At 35.4% G+C, this 26,648-nt stretch overlaps 1 protein-coding gene and 1 non-coding gene across 20 annotated transcripts in view; one reads left to right on the top strand and one right to left on the bottom strand.

Moving 5' to 3' along the window:
- Nucleotides 1-26,648, top strand: part of PICALM (phosphatidylinositol binding clathrin assembly protein) — a 113,841-nt gene that overhangs the window by 4,336 nt on the left and 82,857 nt on the right. The gene's annotated exons all lie outside the window — the stretch shown is intronic.
- LOC112316122 (U6 spliceosomal RNA) lies at nucleotides 14,930-15,036 on the bottom strand. The gene has a single exon (XR_002975964.2). It is a non-coding gene; the product is annotated as a U6 spliceosomal RNA (small nuclear RNA).

The raw sequence follows: 26,648 nt of genomic DNA, 5'->3' as shown, positions 1-26,648 counted from the left end.
TGTGGGAGAGGCAAACTGTATGTATAGAAAGTAGTTTCTAATTCCATTTAAAGAAGGCATAGAATGCTTACAACATCCATAATGATCAAAGTATAGAAAAACACAATTTTTAAATTTATAAATCTTAGTTAAAAACATTCTTATTTAACAACCTTTAGTCTTATTTTTTTATATGAATAATTTTCTTTATACTTGTTTAATTCACTGTCCTTGGGCACTTACATTGTGACATGTTTCACTGGAATGTAACATTTATGTTAATGGCTATAAATGGTTTCACTTTTATTTTAACCATATTTTTCCCAGTTAATATTCAGGGACGTCATTCCAGCTACCATCTGCCTTATATTCTTGATGACAAAATCATGTTCTTATTAAGCATCTATTACAAAGGTGGCAAACACCAGGCCTTTGGGCCAAATCTGGCCCTCCACCTTGTTTTATCCCGCCCAGCACCTTGTTTCTGCCCAGTGGCAGTGCGGAGCTCCTTGCCCCTAGTTAAGGCGTAGTTACATTTATACAGTCCTAAAATTACATTCAGCCCTTTGAAGGCAACCGTGAGGCTGACGTGGCCCCCAGTGAAAATGAGTTTGACACCCCTCATCTACTATAATAATAACAACCCTATGGTAGATACAGAGTAGGTATTTGGATTCTAGACCTACCTAATTTTAATTGTGGAAACTTTTTTTCAAAAGTAAGAGTTTGTGAATCTTTTGAATATGTACAAGGTGAATTGTATTTGAATTAGTGGTATGTGTAACCATTGAAAATGTATTAAAAAACAATAGAATTAAAAAATAAAAATACAATTACAAGTATCATCTTTATTAAAAAAAGAAAAATATAAGATATTGAAATGTACTTGAAGTAAGTACCTTTTTAAGCAGATGTCTTGATTTTTAATGTCTTAAGGACATCCAGTGGGTTGCATTGTGTGCATATTGTCAAGAAAGTATCTGGTAACCAGGATTTTATTTGCAAGAAGATGCATTTGAGGAGGAGATATATTATCATTATTTGACCTACTCTGTCACTTAGTTTTTAATGGTTCTGAAATACAGAAATGGTAATGGAGTCAATGAAGGTGGTAAGGTGACTTCAGTGAAGGTAGAGTCAATGATAAAATTTGATTACATCAAATGACAGATGTCAAATGTCTGAGGTATATAGTAGAACTCCATAAATGTAAAGTGTTTTTCTCCTTGATATATCTAATTATGTTCCTGAATAAGTATTTTAAAAGAGAAACTCTGAAGAGAACCTGACATAGCCATTTTGGTACCTGCCTTATTTATAATTAGCAAATTCTAAAATATCTTTGTGAAGTAATTAGGCTTCACTGGTGGACTTGTTTTAAGGAATGCTATTAGATTAAGAGGGTTCCAGCCAAGATGGGGGTGTAGGTAGATAAGCTTGGCCTTCTCACACAACCAAAAGAAGGAAACAACCAATTTAAAAACAGAAAACAATCAGAACTGCCAGAAAACTGAATTGTGTGGAAGTCCAACAACCAAGGAGTTAAATAAGAAACATTCATCCAGACTGGTATGGTCAGAGATGAGCAGCTGGTGCAGAGAAGACATGTAGCAAGGCAGTGGCTGGTGGTCTGGATGATCCTGCATTGCATGAAGATGAACTGGGAGGAACAACTTAGGAGTGAGACAGACTGCACAAACCAGGGTTCCGGTGCCTGCTAAAGCTACACAACCTCTGGCTGTAAAAATCTGTAGGGGGTGTGGCAATGGGAGAAACTGCAGTCTCTTGAAAGCAGGGCGAGAGCTGAGTAAGCAGCATTGTTCCCTCTCTGACCCCTCCCCTACATACAGAGCCACAACAGTGAAGTGGGTTGCCCTGCCCCGGCAAATACCCAAGGCTCTGCCCCTTACAATGTGACAGGTGCACTGACACAAAGAAATATGGTCCAAATGACAAAACAGATCAAAACTTCAGAAAAAGAACTGATGAGGAGATAGCAAACCCATCAGATGCAGAATTCAAAACACTGGTAATCAGGATGCTCACAGAAATGATTGAGTACCAACACAAATAGGGGAAGAAGTGAAGGCTATGCAAAGTGAAATAAAAATATACAGGGAACTAACAGTGAAAGGAAGGAAACTGGGACTCAAATCAACGATTTGGAACAAAAAGAAGAAATAAACATCCAGCTGGAACAGAATGAAGAAATAAGAATAAAGAAAAATGAGGAGAGGCTGAGAAACATGTGGGACAACTTTAAACGTTCCAATATCCAAATCATAGGGGTGCCAGAAGGAGAACAGGAAGAGCAAGAAATTGAACACCTACTTGAAAAAATAATGAAAGAAAATGTCCCCGATGTGGCAAAGGAAATAAACATACAAGTTCAGGAAGCTTAGAGTCATAACCAACTTGGACCCAAACAGGAACACACCAAGACACAGCATAATTAAATTGCCAAAGATTAAAGATAAGGAGAGAACCTTAAAAGGAGGAAGAGAAAAGGAGACAGTTACCTACAAAGGAGTTCCCATAAGACTGTCAGCTGATTTCTCAAAAGAAACCTCACAGGCAAGAAGGGGCTGGAAAGAAGTATTCAAAGTCATGAAAAACAAGGACCTACACCCAGGTTACTCTATCCAGCAAAGCTATCATTTAGAATGGAAGGGCAGATAAAGTGCTTCCCAGATAAGATCAAGTTAAAGGAGTTCATCATCACCAAGCCCTCACTATATGAAATGTTAAAGGAACTTACCTAAGAAATAGAATATCAAAAACTATGAATAAAATGAAACAAACTTACAACTATCAACAACCGATCCAAAAAACAAAATCTAAGCAAACAACTAGAATAGGAACAGAATCACAGAAATGGAGATCATGTCAATGGTTATCAGCAGAGAGGGGGAGGGGGAAAATGGGGGAAAAAGTTCAGGGAATAAGAAGCATAAATGGTAGGTACAAAATAGACAGGGGGAGGTTAAGAATAGTATAAGAAATGGAGAAGCCAGAGAACTAACATGTACAACCCATGGACATGAACTAAGGTTGTGGGGGGAATGCTTATGGTGTGGGGGGTACTGGAGGAAGAAGAATAAAGGGAAGAAAAAATAATGGGACAACTATAATAGCATAATGAATAAAATATACTTAAAAGAAAAATAATATTAGACTTCTCATTTTTTATTGTAGCAGTGCTTTTTATGTTTACTATATATTTTATATAGCTGAATCCTTTTTAAAGGTGTCTGAATTTACGAGTACTGGGTGAAAAAATGAAACTTCATATGACTTGACTTTTTGGTTCTCATTTGATTTGTGAATCATGTATAAAATATTAAGTATTTTAAAAGTACATTAATTGTTACAAATAATCCATTTAAATTGTTAGAATTGCTTATTTTGTTAAATTGTTTATTTTGAGCCTGATTATCTTTTTGATATTTGATGTGAAATTTCACCATAAAGCATAGAAAGTCACTTCTGTTCTCTTTTCTTCTGTTCCAAAGTGCTTAATTCCATGATTTCTCCCTTAAGATCAAAGAAGAAAAATAAACTTAAAGGCTTCTTGGCAAGAGGTTAGAGCCCTACTGAGAAGAAGTAGGGTTACATTTTCAACTAAAGGCTTTTAGTATTTGCTGTTCCTGTTCTTTTTGGTGGCTGAAGTGGCATTTCTGTTACTTTGTGTTCTGTTTCAGTATGTTCCCAGTTAAGCTGCTTTATATATACATTTCTCTAGAGATTTGAAATTTTTGGATTTGACTTTTTTAGAATCTTGTATGTTTATTGTGTATGTGGTTCTTTTCAAGAAGAGTTTCTGGGCAATTAGATTTTACTAGTGATATTCCTTTAAAAGGGATTTTTATGAACCTAAACCTTTGTATGAAATATTCAGAGTTGTAGTTTTCAGATTATCATAATATTAAGGATTTCCTGTTATATTGGAATGTAGTAGAAATACAGCTAGACTTTGTTCCTTGTGTGTGTGCCTAGATTGATTTTATATTTATTTAACAAATATTTTTTTGTGGGGGGCACTCAACCATACTGATAACTTTTCATTTATTCATTAGCTTATTTCTTTCAATAACTTTGTGTGAGAGATTTTATTATTGCCAGTTTACTAATTTGCCTGTGGTCACACAGCCAGAGATAGGAGAATTGGGATTTCAACCTACGTAGGCTAACATCAGGTCTGTGCTTTCATTTTAGTATGACTTCTTATTTAATGGTTTTCTATTCCAAGAAATGAATAAACCATATTCATTTATTCATGGCAGTGCCTTAGAGTGTTGTCCTAGGACTCCTTGGGGCCCCCAAAGCTTTTTCAGTATATTTTGAGGTAAAAATTATATTTGTATACTAAGATCTTATTTGCCTTTTCTATTTTCATTCTTTCATGAGTGTACAGTAGTGTTTTCCAGAGGCTGTGTGGTATGTGATATTGCAGCATATTGAATGCAGTAGCAGATAATGAGAATCACACTGTTTCTTATTAAGCCAAATAATAAAGAGATTTGCAAATGTTTTAAATGGCATTGTTCTAAATTTTTATTTTGGAAAATACGGTTATTTCCATGGAAAATATTAACATAAATTTTTAAAAATGAATTAATAAATATCTAACATTTTCTCACTCTCTAACAGTAAATATTAATAGAGAAAAACCACATAACCAAAAATTTTTGAGGTCCTCAATTTTTAACATTGTGAAAGTTCTGAGACTAAAAAAATGCAACTCTAAGGAAGAGTGTGTATTAGAGGGGAGAAAAGGATTCTTCGAGAGGAACTAGTTTTTAGAGGTCCTTTAAACTCTCAGAGTAATTTTGGATTTTATTTGGTGATTTACAGTGACCCAATCATTGGAGGACTTTAAGCAGGAGATGTGGCATAATCCTTTGATTATGCCATACGTTAAGTATATTGGAAAGAATGTGCTGTGTGACTTGGAAAGGGGACTGCTGGAGGCAAAAAGTCTTACTTTGATGTCTCATGTCCCGTGTCGTCCGTGTCCCCCCCCCCCCCCCACCCCCGCTTAAAGGCCTTAACAAAGCTTGTCATTATTTGGGACTCTTGATTCATTTTTCTTTCTCACTTTTTTTTTTTAAACATCCTGAGTTATTTCTTTTCAGCCAAGCAGGTTAGGTGTCAATTGTCTCAAATTTAAGTTGTTGATCCGTGAACTATTAGACTTTGCATGTACCATTTTTTTAGCCTCAAAATTTCTGTTAGACTTTGCATGTACCATTGTTTATCCTCCAATATCTTCATCTCTCTCTGTCAAAACAGATCCATCCTTCCTTTAAATTAACTTGCTTTTGTTAACATTCATATTTACAGTAACCTCTTTCATTACTGAATAACTAACTCCAACTGGTCTTATCATTCACCATTATTGTCACTATTTAAAGTTTATAATTTTGTTTAACTGTAGTTAGTATCATACTTTCATACATATTTTGAGTTCATGTATGCTTTCTCTGTGGAATAGGAACTGTTCTCTTTGCACTGTTTTATATTTCTTCCCACGATACCTAATCAGTAACCCTGTGGGTGCTCAGTAAATACTGGATGATTGCCTGTAATCTCCTTTCACAGCTCAGACTTTTCCATGAACAACTTACAGACATAGCATAGAGATCTCTTCTGACATTTAATATTCTTATGGTGATTATCTTAGTTGTAATTACATGGCTACAAATATATATACATATAAAGTTAATCAGTAGCACTGATAAAAATGTAAGTTGGCTTTGTCATTCATGAAACACGTGGTATTAAGAGGTCTGGTTTTGTTTAGCTTATTATGTGGGGTGTTCCAAAACACTGTGACAGCAAAAAAAAAATTTTGTGGGGGGGCGGTTGCAGATGCTCAGTTTGAAAACTATATTAAAATGCATGTTTTGAGGCTATGTTCTAGAAAGTATTATAGAAATTAATTTTAAGAATTAAAAAAGGGTCCAGAAATAGATTTGAAATGTTTATCAGAGCTGCTTTCCTCTACAGCTTCAGGAGGTGCTTATCACATTGTAGTCTATGTGTATTGTGCCTCTAGAGTATAAATGTATGGCAGAGTTACTTCAGAAGTACGGAGGGATAAAGTACATTTAATGGATAGTCAAAATGTAAAAGGGAAGAAGTGGCCCTTAGAATGAAGCCTTATAAGTTTGAGGTAAGGGCTGGAGTGATAGTAGTGATGGTTGTGCTAGTTGAAACACTAAACCTAGACCATCAGTTGATGCCAGGGGCTGGTGGGAAAAGCCGAAAGTTTTCTCTGAACACTTGGAATTTCAGCAGTGATTTCTGAAAACATTCTGGTGTTTATAGTCATAAACTTACTACTTGAAACCAACCTAAGTATCGTAATTTTGCTCAAGGGACACATCTTCCAAGTAGTGGTTGAGGAAGCAAGAAATGCTTTCTAGACTTGTATCACTAAAGATTGCAGGTATACTTTACATGTGACTTCATAGGGTGCACTCAGTTGCTCTGTTTTAATGTACCTGTTTCTACTGATTAATTACATAATTAATAAGTATGTTAATAATCAGGTAGTCTCATGTGACTATAAGCTCTAAGAACAAGGGTCCTGGTTTGTATCTTTAAAAACTTCATGTGCTGGTAATAGAATTGGTTATCTTGTGAATACTTGACAAATACAAATATACCTTTTAAATACATCTGATATGCAAAAAAATCTTACTGTAATTCAAGTACATACCAAAAAGTAAATAGCAGGTGGTATTCATACTGGAGAGGATTGGCAGACCTTTACGATGTACTTGAAACAACTGTTTGCAATTTCAAAAATTTATATGGAACCATAAACAACCCTTGAATAGCTGCAGCAATTTTGAGAAAGAAGAACAAAGTAGGAGGGATCACAATACCTGATATCAAACTGTATTACAAGGCTACTGTAATCCAAACAGCCTGGTACTGGCATAAGAACAAAACATATAGGCTGGTGTAACAGAATAGAGAGCCCAGAAATAAACCCAAGTCTCTATGGTCAATTAATATTTGACAAAGGGGGCAGAAGCATAAAATGGAGTAAAAATAGCCTCTTCAATAAATGGTGTTGGGAGGAAAATTAAACTCGATCACCAACTTACACCATACACAAAAATAATTTCAAGGTGGATAAGACTGAAATATAAGTTGTGACACCATAGAAGTCCTAGAGGAAAACATAGGCAGGAAAATCTTAGATACTCCACACAGCAGTATTTTCATATGTATGTCCCCTAGAGAGAGCAAAGAATAAACAAATGGGACCTCATCAAAATAAAAAGCTTATGCATAGCTTAAAAAAAAGCAGCATTAAAATGAAAAGAGAACCAACTGTATGGGAAAACATTTGCCAATGATACCTCAGGCAAGGGTTTGATCTCCAAAATATATAAAGAACTCACATGAGTCCACTCCAGGAGGACAAACAACCCAATTAAAAAATGGGCAAAAGACCTAAACAGACACTTCTCCAAGGAGGACATACAGAGGGCCCAGGGACATAATGAAAAGATGCACAGCATCTCTAGCCATCAGAGAGATGCAAGTTAAAACCACAGTGGGATACCACTTCACACTGGTCAGAATGGCCATCATAAACAAAGCAACAAAGAAGTGTTGGGGAGGATGTGGAGAAAAGGGAATCCTAGTGCACTGTTGGTGGGAATGCAGACTGGTGCAGCCACTGGGGAAAACAGTATGGAATTTCCTCAGAAAACTAAAAATGGAACTTCATTTTGACCCAGCAGTTCCACTGCTGGGATTATATCCTGAGAACCCTGAAACACCAATCTAAAAGAACCTATGTACTCCAATGTTCATAGCAGCACAATTTACAATAGCCAAGAGCTGGAAGCAACCGAAGTGCCCATCAGTAAATGAATGGATCAAAAAACTATGGCACATTTACATGATGGAATACTACGCAGCAGAAAGGAAGAAGGAGCTCCTACCCTTTGGGACATCATGGATGGAACTGGAATTATGCTAAGTGAAATAAGCCAGGCGATGAGGGACAAATACCAAATGATTTCACCTTTAAGTGGAACCTAATCAACAAAGGAAATGAGCAAAATATAACCAGAGACATGGAAATTAATAACAAATGGACAGTAACCAGAAGGGAGGTGGGAGGGAATAATGGGGTGGGGAAGAGGGGAGGGTTTTCGGAACAACTATAAAAGACACATGGGTAAAACCAGGGGCGGGGAGGGGGGGTGTCTTGGGTAAGGTGAGAGTGGTGGGAGGAAAAGGCAGACAGCTGTACTTGAGCAACAATAAAAGATAAATAAATAAAAAGAAACAGTTGCAGAAATTTAATTCATGCATGGTATTGAATGATTTGAAATTGTTACCTAACTAAAGCCAATGTGAAAAGAGGATTGTGATGTAAAGTGATTTTTTTTTGCAGTTTTCATATTGAGATACATATAATTCATATAACATAATGGGATTTCTAATTCTGAACATTTCATATAAATGGAATCAAGCAATATGTGGCCTTTTATGGGTTTTTTTTTCACTTAGCATAATGCTTTCTAGTTCATCAATATTGTAGCACTTTTTTCTTTTTTTTATAACCTAATAATACTATCTTGTGTAGGCATACCATATTTTGATCATCCCTTCACCCATTGATGAACATTTGGGTTGTTTAGTCCTTGAAACCCACTAAGAGTAATACTGCTATAGACATTCGTGTACAAGTGTTTGTGTGAACATGTATTTTCATTTCGCTTGCATAAATTCTGAGGAGAAGAATTGCCGGGTCGAGTATTATATGTTTAACTTTTTGAGGAATTACTAGACTGTTTTCCATAGCAGCTGTACCATTTTACATTCCCAACAGCAGTGTGTGAAATTTCCAGTTTCTCCACATTTTTGTCAATACTTATTATTTTCAGGCTTTTAAAACAATTAAGAAATTTTATTGTAGTCATCCTTGTGGATGTTAAGTGGTATCTTTTGGGTTTTGATTTGTGTTTCCCTAATGATTAATGATGTTGAGTATCTTTATGTGCTTATTGACCATTTTACATCCTTGAAAAAATATCTGTTCAGATTCTTTGCCTATTTTAAAATTTGGTTCTTTTTATATTTGGGATGTTGGAAAAGTTCTTCACAAATTTCAGATACTAAATTCTTACATCATTTGCAGATACTTTTTCCCATCCTGTGGCTTGTCTCTTCACTTTTTTGATAGTGTCCTTTGATAAAAGTGTTTAATTTTGTTTTTGTATTTTTCTTTGATTAAGCTTTTGGTATAATACCCAAGAAATCATTGGCTAACCCAGGGTTACACCAGTTTATACCTAGTCCTACTCCTAAGAGTTTTGTAGTTTTAGCTCTTTTGGGTTTGAACAATTTTCAATTAAGTTTTTGTATATGGTGTGAAGAGGGAAGGTGGTAGGAAAATGAAGGATATTTTTGTTTTTCCCATTCCTTTGAAGTTGACATGGAATACAACTCTATAATCTCTGTGTAATATGGAGATAGAGACTAGTGAGGGAGAAAAAGTTTTCTTGATGGCAGTCTATAGTACTTCATATTGTTCATTGACTGGTAAGTGGAAATACTTGAGTCAAACATTGTTTCATCTGAATGGACCACTTAATCTGATCCAAAGGACTTTTTTTTTTTAGTTCCTCAGTGTAGTCTTTTAAATGTGTGAAGAGATAATACGTGGTTGCATGAGTATCAATAAGCAGTTATTTTTGTCCACAGAATGTGTGCATGTTTCCAAAATATTTATATACTTGCTAACAATACTTTTCACATGTTATTATTTGTGGCTCCTGTAATTATTTGTAGAGTGCTCTTGTGTGTTTTCTTTATTGTGTTAAATACAACATATAGCACATATGTAATAAAAAGACGCAGAACAAATGGAGGAGGATGAAATTTTCATGGGTGGTTTCTAATGTGTTACCACACAGTGTTTTAGGATTTTTTTTTATATAAAGCAAGAGAAAGATTGCTCTTGGAGTAATAGTCTGTGAGTAGTGGTTGTTTGAACTTGTGTTTTCATGGTCAGCTAAATTTTTATTGGCTGAAAATGTGAGGAATTATGGAAGTTGGGAAATAAGCTTCCAGAATTAGATTATGTAAAATTAAGGCAGTTTGACACTCCTAAAATGTTTTTTATTTCATGACATACTTATTATTGGTATATTTGACTGAAAACAAGTAAGCTTAGCTAGTCAAATCTTGGATTTTCTGCTTTTCTTTGTTTCTCTTATTACTATGATTATTATTTGCTTGTCAGTGGCTAAATGTAAATTCCAGGGAGTCCTGGATTTTAGGCTGTTATCTATGTCTGGTAGCAGAATGCTGTAAGGCCTTGTTTGCTAAGTTACTTGTATGTTTTGTTATATGACATTGGCAAAACATTTAAAGTTCAAATATAGTCAGAAATGAAGTATGTGACTGTAATATGCTATATTGAGTGAGCTGGGCATTGACCTTGGTTGGCTTCTTCCTACTACCCACGTTAGCTATTTTATGCTCTTTCTCTCCTGATCTTAGGACTCTGGTGAATTGCCTGCGAAAATTCAAATTAATTTTCTTTTGGAAATTAAATGGAGATAAATCTTAATTCATTTGTGTACCTAAAAGACCCAAGAGTTTATCACTTTGTGTGACTATTTTTCTTGGAGAAGGCCTGAGTGGAAAAGAATTATAAGGCCAAATCATTTGCTATTTCATGTTATTTTAGTAAAATTCTTTAGGAAACTTATTAAAATCATTTTCTTGCTCTGTGAGCAAGAATAATGGGGGAAAGGTTCTGACATTGACTTCTGCCTGGTCAGAAGCAGAAAGTAGAGTGGTAAGGGGGAGTGATGAAGACAAGAATGTAAAGATGAATGACACTTGGTTCTTACCTAAAAAGGAACTTGAGACCTAATAATGAGAATGTTCAAACAAATGATTGGAATATGTTGAAATTAATGCATAATACATTTTTACATAAATTATCAAAGCATTAGGGGCTGGAGTAATTAGTTTTGAAGTACGTTATTGATGGCTTCATAGAGGAGGTAACAGGAATTTTAAGGATGAATAGTGATTTGCTAGATGGACAAAAGGGTTCCTCTTAAATTAGCACATGCTATGACATAAAGGCAAAAAAGAGCATTATGATTTGTTTGGGAAAAACTTTACATAGTGCTATAAGGTGGAATACGAAGTATTAATGGGAGTAAGGGCTGATGAGGTGGGAAAGGAATCCTGTGAATGTCTTGTTAGGGACAAGAGTCAATAGACTGGTCTCTTCAACCTTCTTTCTCAAATCCTCATTTTAGAATCCTCTTTCCTCCCATTTATTAGCTGCTTTCCTAGCTTCAGGTGCCGATGTTATGTACTCTTTCATTTTCCCAGGTAATTTGTGGTAGGGTTATTGAAAGGTATAGGAAGGAGGGATGCGTAGTTCTGTTACCATTTGTGTAGGGCACTAGATAAGCTTTAGCACCTGAAATTGAACCTCTGAATATTGTTATACCTGTTGGTTTGGGTCACTGAACAAATAAAATCAGGTACTATGATCTTCTGGCTTTTGTGAGATTCTCTGGAAATCAATTTTTTTTGAGTTCCAAATTTATTAATGAACTTAAACTGCCTTATCTGATGATGATCGGTATGACTAGAAAAAGTTTGATAAACCAGTTAAAGTCAATAAAAATCTGAGGGTTATATTTGATTTTTTATGATTTAATTATTGACATCTATTTATCTGCAAATGATATATTAATTATTAGTTATTCTTAGCTATTTAAAGATGGATCTCTACCAAACAAGGTATTAGTCTTGGGGAAATTAATATACTCATTAGCAATTACATATTGAGTGTTTATTGTGATGAAGTTACCGTGTTGGGAAAGATTAAGAAATCCACGAGTAAAATCACTTATCACATCCTCAGTCTAGTAGGGAGGATGACATATACAGATAGCTGTATTTCCAGACAAATGTGAGATATGTTCACTGAAAATCAGAGGGGAGAGACACTGCTTTTGACAAAGGGGAGAACTGGGCCTTAAATGATAATCAGTGAGGAGTAGGCCTTTCAGGTGCAGGAAGGAGTATGGGCAAACATTTGTAGGTAGGAAGGCTGGAACTCTGGGGAACAAAGGAGTTTGTGTTTAACTGTAGAGAATAAATAGGGTGCTTTGTGGCCTGGGAAAGGACAGGTTGTGTTTAAGTAGTAATAGTAATATAATTGGAGCAGTTGTCTGAGGGCTAGATTGTGGAGAGAGTATGGATTTTAATCATACGACCTTTAGATGTATCTCATATCCAGGTAGCTTTTGGCTGTTGTTGGTGAGGTTGGACCATAGTTAGAGTTGATTTTCAAAATTGTGCTATATGTTTATTTTCTGCTGCCAGTGTTAAAATAGGGAACGCAAGGAGTTTTGTTGATCTTGTAGCTGAGAATTAATTTTATTATTATAGACTGCATTAATACTTGCAGTATATGAGGTTTGGAAATTTCTCCGTCTATAGATTGCACAGGAATTTGACAAAGTCTGAACAGAAATAATACATATCTCATTTTTATCTGAAGATAGATTTTTTTAAATGGTAAAGGAAACTTTTTAGTCTTCAGTGTTGTGTAACACAATCTGCATGATGGGAATAATAGCTAAGATTTAAGGAACCCTTTCTGTTTTGAGCTCTTGACATGTGTTAACACAGTTAATACTTATAAAAACCTACTGAATAGGTAGTCTTTATTAGCTCTATTGTACAAATTCATAATCTGAGATTACTAGTAAAAGCAAATAGAGAATAACTTTAACATTTAAATGTCAATTTTAAGGACTTGAGTGGAAATCAGTCAGTCTGTAGACTCTCCTAGTTCACAGAGAACCTTTAGGCAATGGGATATAGTTAGGAGAAAATGTTTCTTTGAGTAATAAAATTTCTGTAAATATGTAAGGTTACATTTGGAAACAGCAACTTCCTGTACTTCTTAAATTGTTAACGTGATTTCAGAGGGATAAGCCCTGAACTGGATTATGGGGTGCTGGCCCCAGCTGCATATGAGTTTAGGAAAATCCCTTACTTAAATTACTTACTTCCTAAATTGCCTCTCTGCTCTGCTGTTTTGTGATGCTATATTTGTGCCCTTTTAACTTTTTGTTCTTGGCTTGGTGCTTGGAAACTAAGATTAGGGACAGTTTCTCTGTGAGCTGTTGCTTCATTCTCTATTAGACTATCCCATTGACAAGTATATTATCATTATTTGAAAAACAATTTGAACTTACATATATTACTGCCATTGGGAGTAAGGAGCAGCATTGTTTTTTATGATTTTGTTTTAAGAGGAAATGGCCAATAAAATGAGTTTTTGCCTGTCTTTATTGAAGATAATGTGAATAATGTAAAATGTAAAAGTAACTGATAGTAAAAAGACTTCATATTATCCTTTTTGGTGTAAGGGACGATGCTCCAACCAGCTGAGTCACCCAGCCAGAGCTTATATTATGTCTTTTTAACCATGTTTCAAATGTTTGCTTTTCTGAATTTTTCACTTCAGTCAGCCAGGTTGACTAGAGGATATTTGTCTTCCTTTCAGGTTTGTCTCCTTTGGGCATGTATGTATGTTTGTGTTGGATGCCCTCGTTTGGTGCAGGAGGACAGGACCCGTCTCTCCATCTCTCCCCGCCCTTAATGAGCCATCACTGGCAAGCCGTGGGTCGTGTTGCTAATCAGATTGCTCCCCTATTACTCTGTAGAGGCATTTTCTTTTTTTCTCTTTTCTACTCTCTTACAAGGGGGGGACCCAGAAAACCCTGGAATTTATTAAAAAATGATATATTCTTCCATCTTTAAACTTCAGTCACCTTCAAAGTACTCTCCGTTTGATGCAGTACACATATCTATTGCCCAAAACAGTTTTTGAACTCATTGATTTTGATGCCTTTTAGTGCTTCTGCCATTTTTTTGTTTGTTTGTTTCACCTCTTTCCACATCGGCAAAATGTTTCCCTTTGAGGACTTTTTCATCAGGGAAACAAACAAACAACCCCCCCCCCAAAAGAAAATTGCTGAGGGCGAGATCAGGTGAAAAGGGAGGGTGGGGCATGGGGGTCATGCTCTTTTTGGAAAAAAACCTGCTGAACACTCAGCCAGGAGTGGGCAGATGTGCTCATAAATAACCCATCATGAAATGGGCAAATGCGTTGTCTTCAAAAAAAATTCACTGACACTGAATGCAGCTTCCCACAACCACCACCAGCTGACACACTGAAACAGATGGGTTCCTAGATCATTCATCTAGCAGGGGAAGCCTGTACTAGAAGGGAACCACCCTTCATAAGATAATTCTGTTTTTTTTGGGTTCCCCCCTTTTGTATCATCTTGTGCATGTATCTCCTGAAAACATGGATTCTACTTTATTCATCTTGGTATCTCTGGTACCCAGAAAATAATGACCAGTGCACAGTAGTATCTTAGTAAATATTTAATAAATGTTTGATGAAGATAACAGACTTCATATACTGGGCTAGTGAACTATTTGGTTAACAGTTTTTTGTTGTATTTTTTAAATGTGAAGTTCTTGAATAGAATTAATCTCTATATTGAAAATACTTACATGTGATCATGGTTTTTAGTTAGTTGGTTCACTTGATAAGTTTATTTGTTCATGCCAGGATTATGAATTTGATTCCTGAAAAAGAATGATGGTGGTGGTCCCTTAACTATTATCACAGACTAAGCTACTTAGACTGGCTAATTGTCTTGCATTTGTTGGCACTTGGTCATAATGGGAGATCAGTTGAAGTTATATAATGGAGCATCACTAATCCATCACCATATGCTCATTTGCACAGTAACAGCATTTAAAATAATTGGGTTAAGTGATGAATTTATGAATTATTGCCCCAAACCTCATTTTATCCCTTACTTTAATTTCATAGAACCATACAAATTGAAGCATTATTATTGTTTGCTTGTTAGAAGGATTATGTTTCTTTGCGCAGGGGCCACGCTAATCTTCTCTTTATCGTTCCAGTTTTAGTGTATGTGCTGCCAAAGTGAGCTCTAGAAGGACTATGTCTCTTGAGGTATATGTATACAGTGACTATATATTGTGGATGGGGATGCATATATCTACTTGTTAATGCTAGAACTATGTCATAGGCCAAGGCTACGTCAGTTTTTCTGACTAACTGCTTACTCATTTTGGCCTATAACCTTTTGTTTACCCATGCAATTATTAAGAGCAAAAAACAAACACTAAAAAACAAACATAAGTTTGCTTTTACTTGCAGTATATGTACATGTAGCAAGTTTTGAGTTGACTTGCCAAATACAGTGTGAGCTGTCTTTCTCTTTGGTCATCTTTTTACCTTTTGTGACTTAAAATTAAATAAGCAACTTAGTGTAGTTTAGAATAATCTTTAGTTGTATTCAGTATGCAATTTTACATAGGAAAGTTATTTTAAAAGTTGTTGATATCTTTTTTACTGCTAAGTTTATAATCTTTATTTATTTATTTTAGAGTGAAGGAGAGAAACATTAGTGTGTGGTGCCTCTCGCACACCCCCTACTGGGAACCTGGCCAGCAACCCAGGCATGTGCCCTGACTGGGGATTGAACACACAACTTTTCGGTTCGCAGGCCAGCACTCAGTCCACTGAGCCACACCAGCCAGGGCTATCTTTAGATAGCATTTTTGGAAAGAGAGGGACAGGATTTTGGAAAGTATAGCATTTATATTAGGTGAGTAGAAAATAAAACTGATTTTATCATTGCAGTTCCTAGCTTAATTTCAGGTGAGCTGTCTTGAGGGAATTCGTTTAGTTTTGGTAGATAAGGTCATTGTGAACATTTGTTGGTAAATGGATTATTATGGAATGAATTCGTTTTTAAAAACTGCATGTTCAAGAGCGTTATAGGACAGCTCCATTTGATCTTTTGATATGAAACTAAAGGAGAGATCTATTTGTTCTTTACATCATCACTTTGTCTTCTGTTTTTAGATTGGGAAGAAACAAGCACATTATCCTTACCCCATTTGTACATTTCCTTTTAGAAGTAAAGCCATCTGTGTAGTGACTGAAGTTACAGTTTGGCTGGTAGTATTTGCTCCTTTGTTTTTTCTTTTCTCAACATTAGCTTTTGTAACTTTTCTTTACAGAAATAATGTTAATTGTGTAGTTACCAGGTTTGGAATTTGTGTTACATTTTAATTCGTATAAGATTTTAGACTTGCTACAGTATAAACACTCATTTATTTTTGCTCTTCATATTCTTGCAACAGTGTTTTGAATTGGTGACTTAGACTTTACCAAGGCATTTTACTTTCAGGTGGTATCTATAGTCCATGCCAGCAACACTGCACAGCACATCTGAATATTGGTAAAGAACAACCTGCTGACTTAAAATTTAGTTACAGAGTTTGTAACTGGCAGCTAAATTAGGAAGCTATTTATAAAGTAGCTCAGGAGGCTGAGACAGTCCTTGAGTAGCTGCAGGTAGAAAGCCATTTCTTCCTATTGGGGAAACCTTTTAAGAGAGAAGCTTAAGCTGCTTCCTATTTTGGGGCCTATACACTTAACCTAGCAGTGCTTTTTCTTTGACTTTGTTATCAGAGTTTTGTTTTCCTAACTTAGCCAGTGACCAATCCAGAAGGTAGCCTAGCTTTTAAACTTAGTTTATCTACTCTGCTGTTACTTAGAATGATTACTTCTTTAGGACAGATGACTGGAAAACTACTTTTTCTATTTCTCTCATGTAAAATCATGTCACCTAAAATCTGGTGAGTTGACTTAATTTGTTTTGTAACATTCTTTTTTTTTTTTTAAACTTTGCTTTATAAATTAAATCTTGTGATTTCTGGGGTGCTTGGAGATGAGGAAGCCCCAAACTCTTGAAACTCTTGTTCCTTGTGAACTTGGATTGCATAATATGCCTTCCTACATCTAGTCAACTTTAGTTTATTGTAGCCAGAATGAAGGTGATGCTAATGAGCAGAATATACTGTGCCATACATGAGATGATTACTGTCTGTACTAGGAATTAGATTTGTGAGGGCTAAAAAGAGAGAATTGTGAATTTTAGAATAATTGATGACAAGACTCAGACCACTTGCAGTGAAGAGATAGAGAATTGTAAAAGAGAAAATATGTATACCTCGTATATCTTCAGGTGTCTCTCTAGTGGAAAGATTATTGTTTTAAAGTATCTAGTTCAAGCACAGCTACTCCTTTGCATTTAAATTTTTACCTTGGAGATAACAGCATTCCTTGCTTGTCACAAGGCTGTTGTAATAATCAGATGACTAAGGATTAAAAGAACTTTGTAAAATGTTAAAAAATTTGCATGTATAAAGATTTTGCCACTCTTCAGATCAAGTGCAAGTAACTATGGTAACACATCCCAGTTGAAGAAATTGGAGTTTATTAACCTTCTAAAGAAGGTTTTGCAGAAGTCAGTGAGTTTGAAGTGGTTTCATAATACTGTATTGGAAAGTGATGGGGGAATAGTCTACTAAAATGAGGGATAAACTTACCAATCAAATACGGTACTAAGTAAAACTAATAATTTCTACTATTGGTAATGGTTCTTTAAAGCTTACATAGTACTACTCTATGTTGTTTTACAATATACTGTTGTAACAATTATTAATATTCCTATTTTTAAAATGGAGAAATTGAAATTGAGTGGCTACTTAACATTCCTGAAGTCATAATGGTACACAGTGAATCTGGAATTTGATTTCCATCCTTTGCTCATTCTGATGTCACTATCTAGCTACAGTTCAGTCCTAGCACATGGAAATAGATGGGGCCATCCATAGCAGAGCCTGGAGCGTAACTTTTGTGATGGTGAAATTAGCATCATCATTATTACTATTTGAAGCAGAGATTAGAAATGAATACCACTTAGGATAGACTATTAAATAAGTATGAGTAAGAGAAGAGCTTTAGGGAAAAGTGAACTTGAAAGGAATAGAAAGAACTGCCAATCCCAGTTCTTCTGGAAGGTATCCAAAATAGCAGTGAAAGCAAAAGCTGATGTTCTCCAGTATCTGTCAGGTTTAGGGAGGGGTCATACTTGAGAAGCAGTAGCATTTTAATTGTGTAGAAGGCTTATTTGAGGAGCCTTTGTCACAACAGCGAAAACATAACCTGGCGACAGATTGGTATTGTAGAATGAAAGGAAAAAGATTGTTTAATTTTTCCTTGCTACTAGTCTAGACATTTAAAAATTTATATTGCATTTTCATAAACGAGAAAGATAAATTCTCTCAAAAATTTGAGGGACTCTTCAGATACCTATCTCAAGATAGAATGTGGATTTTGGAAATACATGTGATATTACCTACATACCTAAACTAAGATAAGATAAGGTACTTGCATGAAAGAATCACCTGTTTTATTCTTAGTCTTACTGTGGTTGGTATAGAGAAGCAGAAGTACTAAATTAAAAAAAGCACTGTAAATATTACATACTATATGTGTTAGGTATTAAATTCCTTGTTTCTAAATTCTCTAGTAGCAGAGGTCTGGTTATCACAGTGCCTAGTATTGAGAAACAGTTAAAGCCTATATTTAGGGGAAATAAATTAACTTTACAGTGTCTAAAGTAAGTTGTGATCATGTCAACTTGTAATAGAAAAGAATCTTTCAGAATATTAAATGCTGTATAATATATTTAAGGTTGATGGCTTTTAAGTAGTGAATCAAATGAAAACTTTATTTTGGAATTTAAATAAAATATACCAAATTTCCTATCATTATAAACAGTTTTGAAAGGATTATTTTTTTCCTTCTCAGGATTTTTACATTTAAACTGGTGGGTCACCTCCCCCACCTGTATTTTATTAACATTATTGAGGCATAATTTACATGGAGTTTTTAAGTTAAAAAGCTAACATCTTCGCTTCAATTCTAGCAGCTTAATAAAGCAGATTTTTTTAAAATCTCAAGATATGCCTTGAGATTTTCATATGCCTTATGAAAGGCATTTGTCAGGATGAAATTAATCAGGGTTTTTTTTAATGCCAAGAGACAGGCAAACATGGGTTGTAAGGAATTTTTTAAAATAGTTGTGTGGTAATGAAATGTGTGAGGATAAGAGATTTTTGTTGATATTGTTAAAATACTCCTAGTGATTATTCCTTCTTTGTGTAAACTTAAAGGGTTATGTTTAAACTAATTAGGAAAAATTCTTGGCTTTATTTTATGGTGATTTATTAATGTATTAATTGCTTATATTTTCTATTTATGGAGGATTATTTCAAAATTTAAAGCTATGTAGATAGGTTATTATTTGGTGCTTACTTTTTTGGTCATATGTGGTATTACTGTTTATAGCATTTTGAAAAAAGATTTTTCAGAAACGACTTTCCACATGTTACCCAGTGGCTAAGAGGGCTCTCTTGATGCTTGTTTGCCACAGGTGTGGCACTTAACTGTAGTGTAACTGGCTGGTATTATTTTGACTTAGTTAAGGTGAACAGATTGCTTTGACTTAATTAGGAAGAGTATGAATTAATAAATTAGATAGCCATGGTCCCTACTAACTGTCTACATAAAACTAGAGGCTTTGCAGAATCACTAAGAGAAGATTTCTTTTCAACATGACTTTGATTTGGCAAGGGTGAAGGAGATGTATGTGAAATAGAATGAATGTGATGCCTTCATACTTCCCCACTATGCGGAAATGGTAGTTGATCATAGTGGTCAATTGCTAGGCCTCCAGGCCACTGGTGACACTACCATTGTTACTATAATATTCAAAAGTCTCTTTTATCCCAGACTCCCCATTATCAGGTATAAATAGCACCCTCCTCCAAACATATGCCCATTCCACTCTTAACACCATCTGAAATGTATTGGTTCATTTGTTTACAGATAGTCTCTCCTCACTAGTATATAAGCTTCATGGTGGCAGGAACTTTGTCCACTATTTCATATATATGTACCGTATGTTGCTGTGTATAATGTATACTTTTATACCCACATTTTTGAAGGAAAAATAAAGGTGTGCATTATACATGGGTAGTACCAGAAATACCTTGTATTTGTTCTTGTGTTTTGTAATTTGTTAACATAAAATTTCTTGTACTATAATATGTTCAAAAATGAATGCCGAATTCCTTTATAATACAAAAAAGCAAGTATCTAAATATAAATAAATAAATACTCGAATTAAAAAATTAAAACGAAAGTGTTTTTTTTTTTTCCATGAAAGTTTGGGCTAAAAACGTGGGTGCACATCCTTTAACTGGAACATAATCAATAGAAGAAAAAAGCAAACAAAATATAACCAGAGACATTGAAGTTAAGAACAATCTAACAATAGCCAGGGCGGGGGCGGGGGCGGGGGTGGGGGTGGGGGGGCGGGGGGGGCGGGGACAGTGGGAAGAGGGGATTACAGGAACTACTATAAAGGACACATGGACAAAACCAAGGGGGAGGGTGGAGGTGGGGGAGGGAGGTGGGTTCACCTGGGGTGGGGTGGAGGGATGGGGAGAAAAGGCATACAACTGTAATTGAATAACAATAAAAATTAAAAAAAAAAGTGGGTGCACATTATTCACGAGGGCACATTATACACAGTGAAATATGGTATATATATTTTAATGTTCACCTGAGGACATGATTATTGATTTTAGAGAGTGTGGAAGTGGCAGTGAGGGGGAGGAAGGGAGAGAGAGAAACATCAGTTGGCTGCACACACCCAGGCTAGAACCGAGCCCATAACCCAGGCATGTGTCCTGACCAGGGATTGAACCTGTGTGACCTTTTGGTTTATGGGATGATGCTCCAGCCAGCTCAGTCACACCAGCCAGGGCCACTATTGTATATCTCTAACTCCTAAGACAATTTGATATATCATACTATGCAATGAATATTGTTGAATGAAAAGGGTTTCTATTTGTACTGAGGTTTGGAAAGCTGCCGGAAGATAGAATGTAGAGAATCTGATGTTCTAATTGCTTTGGGGATGCGAAACTTGTGTTTTTGAGTGTGGTAAACTCTGGCAGGGAGACTAATTGCAACCCATTGTTCAGAGAAGCTATGAAAATTGTTTAGGACTCCTAATTTTTAGACTTGAGTTTGGCTGTCACATAATAACATTAACCTAGCTGTGGGGAGGACTTTTTTTGCCTGTAATATTCTCTTTTCTCCCTGAACCTTATGAGTGAAGAAATGGGCTTTTATTTCTTCTATACATCTACAAATATTTATACCATCATATCAACACATGTACAAGGTACCATGCCACACACTGTGGAAGCTGAAAGAAAACAGATGATTCCTGGATTTATTTTAACAGAATAAAGAATGAATCTGGATTGCTTAAAACAAAAATTGGGATAGTCAGGGCACAGCTGAGATTATGTTCCTGGTTTTAAGCATGAGATATTTTTGGACACAGAGGTAAAAATTTCTAGTATCTCCAACTCTTCGGAAGACCTTAGATTGACTTTCAGAGAAGAAAGTTGAAAATCGTTTGTATAGAGGATTCATTGAAGTTTAGTAGATTAGATGATTTTCTCAGGGTTAGATGCATGTTTAGGAAGCACTGTATTCCGGAAAAGAACCAGAATATAGTGCTCATAGAAGGAAAAATGCAAATACATCAAAGTAGATGATGGTAATATATTAATTCCTTTGTTACATGTAGACTTTTATTAGGTCACTTATAACTAGGGTGGCATGTAATTTATTCCAAACTGGGTCACTTTTGAGAGTGAAAGGATGAACTATCTGAATGGGACAACAGGTGTAAAAGGACTATTTCAGGAAAACTAGGACACTTGATCACCCCCTATTAATAACATACTTTTCTCCAGACTTAGTTCTAATTCCTTGAACCTCTCACAGAGCCTGTCAAGCTTTAATTCCTATATCCTGGTCTTGTTGGAATGAAATAATTTTTCCATTTTTTTCTGCCCCCCCCCCCCCGACCATTTCTGGTTTATAACAACTACAGTACTCATAATGTATTGTTAATTGGACACACACACACACACACACACAGTCTGTCTAAAAAAAGTCCAGCCATTGTTAATAAAATGAGACCATCGATGTAACCTGGCAGCCAAGGAGAATGGACTAGAATGCACATATGTGAACAATGGCGGTAGCTACCATTGAGTGAGCATGTGTACCGTGTGGCCATCACATGCAAAGTGACTGAGCGAGTAGAGCAATGAATCTGCATGAAATTTTGCATTAAGTTTGAACACTCGTCCACGGAAACTATTAGGATGATTCAGAAGGCCACAGCTATGGGCAACTGGTGATTGGCAGCTTCATCACAACAATGCACCTGCCCATGCATCCTGTTTCATGCAGAGTTTTTGGCAAAACATCAAATCACCCAGGTGACTCAGCCCTTATACAGCCCAGATTTGGCGTCCTGTGACTTCTGGCTTTTCTCAAAACTAAAACCACCTTTGAAAGGGAAGAGATTTCAGACTGTCAATGAGATTCAAGAAAATATGACAGGGCAGCTGATGGCTGGCGAATGGGAGAACTGTGTGAGATCCCAAGGTGCCTACTTTGAAAGGGACTGAGATGCCATTGTCCTATGTGCAGTGTTTCTTGTATCTTCTTCAATAAATGTCACTATTTTTCATAGTACATGTCTGGATACTTTGTGGAAATCAGGTTTTCTGATTTGTTTCTGATCCGGTATTAGATTGTTTTTGAGAAACCTGGTTGTATCTCCTTAACTGGGTTCATGAACTATTAGTAAGTTCTTTAGACTATAATATTTAGAAAAAAAGAATTTGTAATTTTGACATTTATTTTTTAATAGATTTTTTAGAGAGAGAGAAAGAAGAATAAGAGGGAGAGAGAAACATCGATTTATTGTTCCACTTACTTATGCATTTATAGGTTGCTTCATGTATGTATCCTGACTGGGGATAGAATCTGAAACCTTGGCTTGTTGGGGTGATGCTATAACCAACTGAGCTACCTGGCCAGGGCCTTGGCATTTATTCTTAAACTACTTGGTACTTAATGTTTTCTTTCCTACAGAAAGGATTGTAATTCAGATCTTCAAAGAAGGGAAGGAGAATATTTTGTGTTTATGCCATGGATGTTATTTAGTCTTTTTTTATTTTTTATGTTGGAGGACTGTAGTGCTTTCATTTTGTTTTTCTAATCAGTTTAATTTAAAAGTTTTTTTTTTAGTCCTCACCTGGAGGGAGGGAAGTAAGGAGAGAGGGAGGGGGGTATGAGAGAAAGAGAGGGAGAGAGAGATGGAAAGAGAGCGAGAAAGAGAAAAAGAAACAGCGATGTGAAGGAGAAACATTGATTGGTTGCCTTCTATAAGTCCCTGACTGGGAATTGAACCTACAACCTTTTGATGTATGGAATGATGCTCCAATTAACTGAGCCACCTGGCTAGGGCTAAGAAAATTTATAATTCTTATGTTAAGTGATGTGTTTAACATGAATAATAGTTATGTTGAGGCAGCGCTTACCAAAATACAGTTTTTCGTCTCTAATATACTTATTTGGAATATGGGATGAGACTAGGTTATCTAGATTTGGAAATCAACACTTTGCAGTACTAGAATGGAATCCTAAACAATCTCAAAATTAAGGACTTTGTTTATAGATGAGTCTGAACCTCTTGTTTGGTTCTTGCCAGAGTTCTATTGTTTCTCTGTATAGTCTTCCATCTAGTGGTAGGAATGTAGAATATAGCAGAAAACCAAGGAGAAGCTCTAGGTTTTCAGACTTTTTAAAAATTAATAATGCTTATATGGAATACTAAAACCTTTTGTGAATGGGGGGAAAACGACCCTTTCATTTGAAAAATAAGTCTGTGGCAGTGAATTCTGAGAGTATTCCAAGAGTACTGTATATGTTTTTCTATAGGGCATTTTAATGATTGAAACTTTCTTCTTTTTGGGGGGTAGCATTTTATGTATGAAAGATTTGTGGGTGAAGGAGTGAATGCATAAATAATGATAGCAAATTTTAAGAGGCAGTTGGTTGGACTGATTTGAAAAGGATGCTTTGTATTGGGTTGGCCAAAAAGTTTGGTCTTTGTCTGGAAGATGACTCTAGTAGTGCTTTGTTGTCTTTAGCTTCATTCAGAACAATTTTGTTAGATTGTATTGTGACAGCTGTCATATCAGCATGCATTTCAAAAAGAACTTAACAAAATTGGTGAAATTTTGTGTAGCCATTTTAATATTGAAGATGGAAGAAAACATGCAACATTTTCGGCACATTAGACTATTATTTCAAGAAAGGAAAAAATGCAACTGAAACACACAGAAAAGGATTTGTGCAATGTATGGGAGATGCTGTGACTGACTGTGTCAAAAGTGGTTTGTGAAGTAAAATACTAGAGATTTGCTGGGTGATGATGCTCCATGGTCGGGTAGACAATATGAAGCTGATAGCGATCAAATCAAGACATTAATTGAGAACAAGCAACATTATACCACATGGGAGATAGCCAACATACTCAAAATAGCCAAGTCAACAAAGTTATTGGTAGAAATGAAAAATGTGTCTTTTATTTTCTGGGGAAAAAACTAAATGGACTTTTTGTCCAAACCAATATGTGATTAAAATTTTAGGGCAAGTACATGATCATTCCAATAAATAAAACAGTTTATTTTTCACTTTTGAAATTAAAGTATGGACAATTTAGCAAACTTGGCTTGTGTTCAGCAATGACTTAAGAGGCTAAATTTTAGCTAGGCATTAATGTAGAGTATCTTCGGGTTGGTTTTATTTACCTAGCTCCATCTGAATTCTTTCTTCTCTTAGGCATTCCTTCTTTAGTTCCACTTATTTCTTCTATGACAGAAATAAAAGAGGTCAGTCATCACTCCTTTGATGTTTTTTAAAGTTTCTGAAGACTCACCACACTTGAGAGTTGTGTGTTATATCCCCAGGAATGCTTTCTAAATGTTATATTTTTTATTCTTCTTCTTTTTTTTTTTAAATGGGACCTCCATAAGCACCTTAAATTAGCATTGATGGAGGTCTTCTTAGGTTAATATATCTTCAAGAATTTTTTGTTTAAACAGAGATCCAGATGAGAGAATTTGTGAAGACTTATCAGCTTTTCTGTTGTATAGTTTAAAGTGGGGGGGGACCCTCTCATTTACAATGTGATTTCTAAAAAAAAATCATTTAAAAGGAAAGAAAAACATAATAACTAGTTTAAATATAACATGTACTATTACTAAATTATAGAGTTAATTTATGTTTCTTAGTTTTTACATGTTTGAATCTTTACGCCACTCATCTTGCAGAGAACACATTAACCGTAATAGCATGGCTAGTTGTGCTAACAAATTGATTTTTCCTATAGCTGCAACTTTTTTTAGTAAGATGGGACTTGGCCTTATTTTCTTTGTGGGTTCTGGAGATTCCTCATCATCTGTCATGGCGAGAGGCTGAATTTCCCTTCAAGATATTGGCCTACCTCTGTAATAGTGGCAACAAAATTTCCAGCTGTCCTACAGTGCAACTCTTGTGCTTATGCCATCCCTTCTCCACATCCTTAAAGAAATAACATATCATGGCTGTCCTTTCTGCTGTTGATCATGGTATACTCCAAAGGGCCTAGGATGAATACTATACAGGTTTGGTATCTGTTGTGTGACCTGAGAGGTACTTACTAAGGTTTATCAAATTATGGAAATAATCTTGGTACAGTTACTTTGCTTATTGGTTGGCTACCTGTTAACATATGTAACTTGGCTACTGAATAATTTTGTAAGTGTTCTTGTACTTCTTAGGAAAATATAGTATATGTCATAAAATATACATGTAACAATTTAAAAAATGGAATCTTACTGTTTTTTTTAATTGTTATTCAATTACACTTATTGTTATTTTTTAACATGGTTTTGACTTAATATACTGTGAGCATTTTCTTCTGTTCGCTTTTTTTTTGTGCCATATATTGACCTCATAGTATTTCATTGTCAGACTGCTGTCATTTAATGAACTGTCCCACTGTTATTAGACATGTCCACTTACATGTACTTAGGTTCCTTAGCTTTGTTGTATTTTTATCAAAGCCATTTGGATATCTTTGTCATTTCTTTTTAATTCTTTGCATGTCTCTCTATCTCTCCTCTTTTCAGATTAACTCAGTCTTTTTACTTGTATTGAGCATTCTATATCCTGTCTATTCCCAGTTTTTATCTTAACATCCAGTTAACATTTTGGTTAGATTTAATTTCTTAAGGTCTAAATTAGCCCTTGATGTTAGCTTTTGTTAATTATAATGGAAAGTCTGTTAAAGTTTTAACATGGTATATTTCTCACAAAGGACCCCACAGACTTTAAAGATAAAATTGTAACAATTGCGTCTTAATTTGGGTCATACTTTGTGACTCCTTATACAAAAAAATTGAATGGAAGTAAGGTATGAGTTCATTGTGTTTCCCAGACATTTGAGGTTATGACAGGGCAGATGTACCTCTGTGTGTGTAATTTCTTTTGGTTTCAGTCTGATTTCAATTAGCATGTTTCCTCAATACTTTAAAATTTTTGTTAAATGAAAACAGTATTGCTGATTCTTTATATCAAAAGTTCAGAAACTATTTTCTTACCCTGTAGTTACTGTTTCTCAGTGAATATTTGTTCCTTTTATTAGTACTCCTACCTAGGAAAAATTTCAAAGATCCAATCAGTGAAGTGTAAC

The sequence above is a fragment of the Desmodus rotundus genome, chromosome 5 (assembly GCF_022682495.2).
Source record: "Desmodus rotundus isolate HL8 chromosome 5, HLdesRot8A.1, whole genome shotgun sequence".
Classification (NCBI taxonomy): domain Eukaryota; kingdom Metazoa; phylum Chordata; class Mammalia; order Chiroptera; family Phyllostomidae; genus Desmodus; species Desmodus rotundus.
This window is presented reverse-complemented; position numbering and strand designations above follow the sequence as displayed.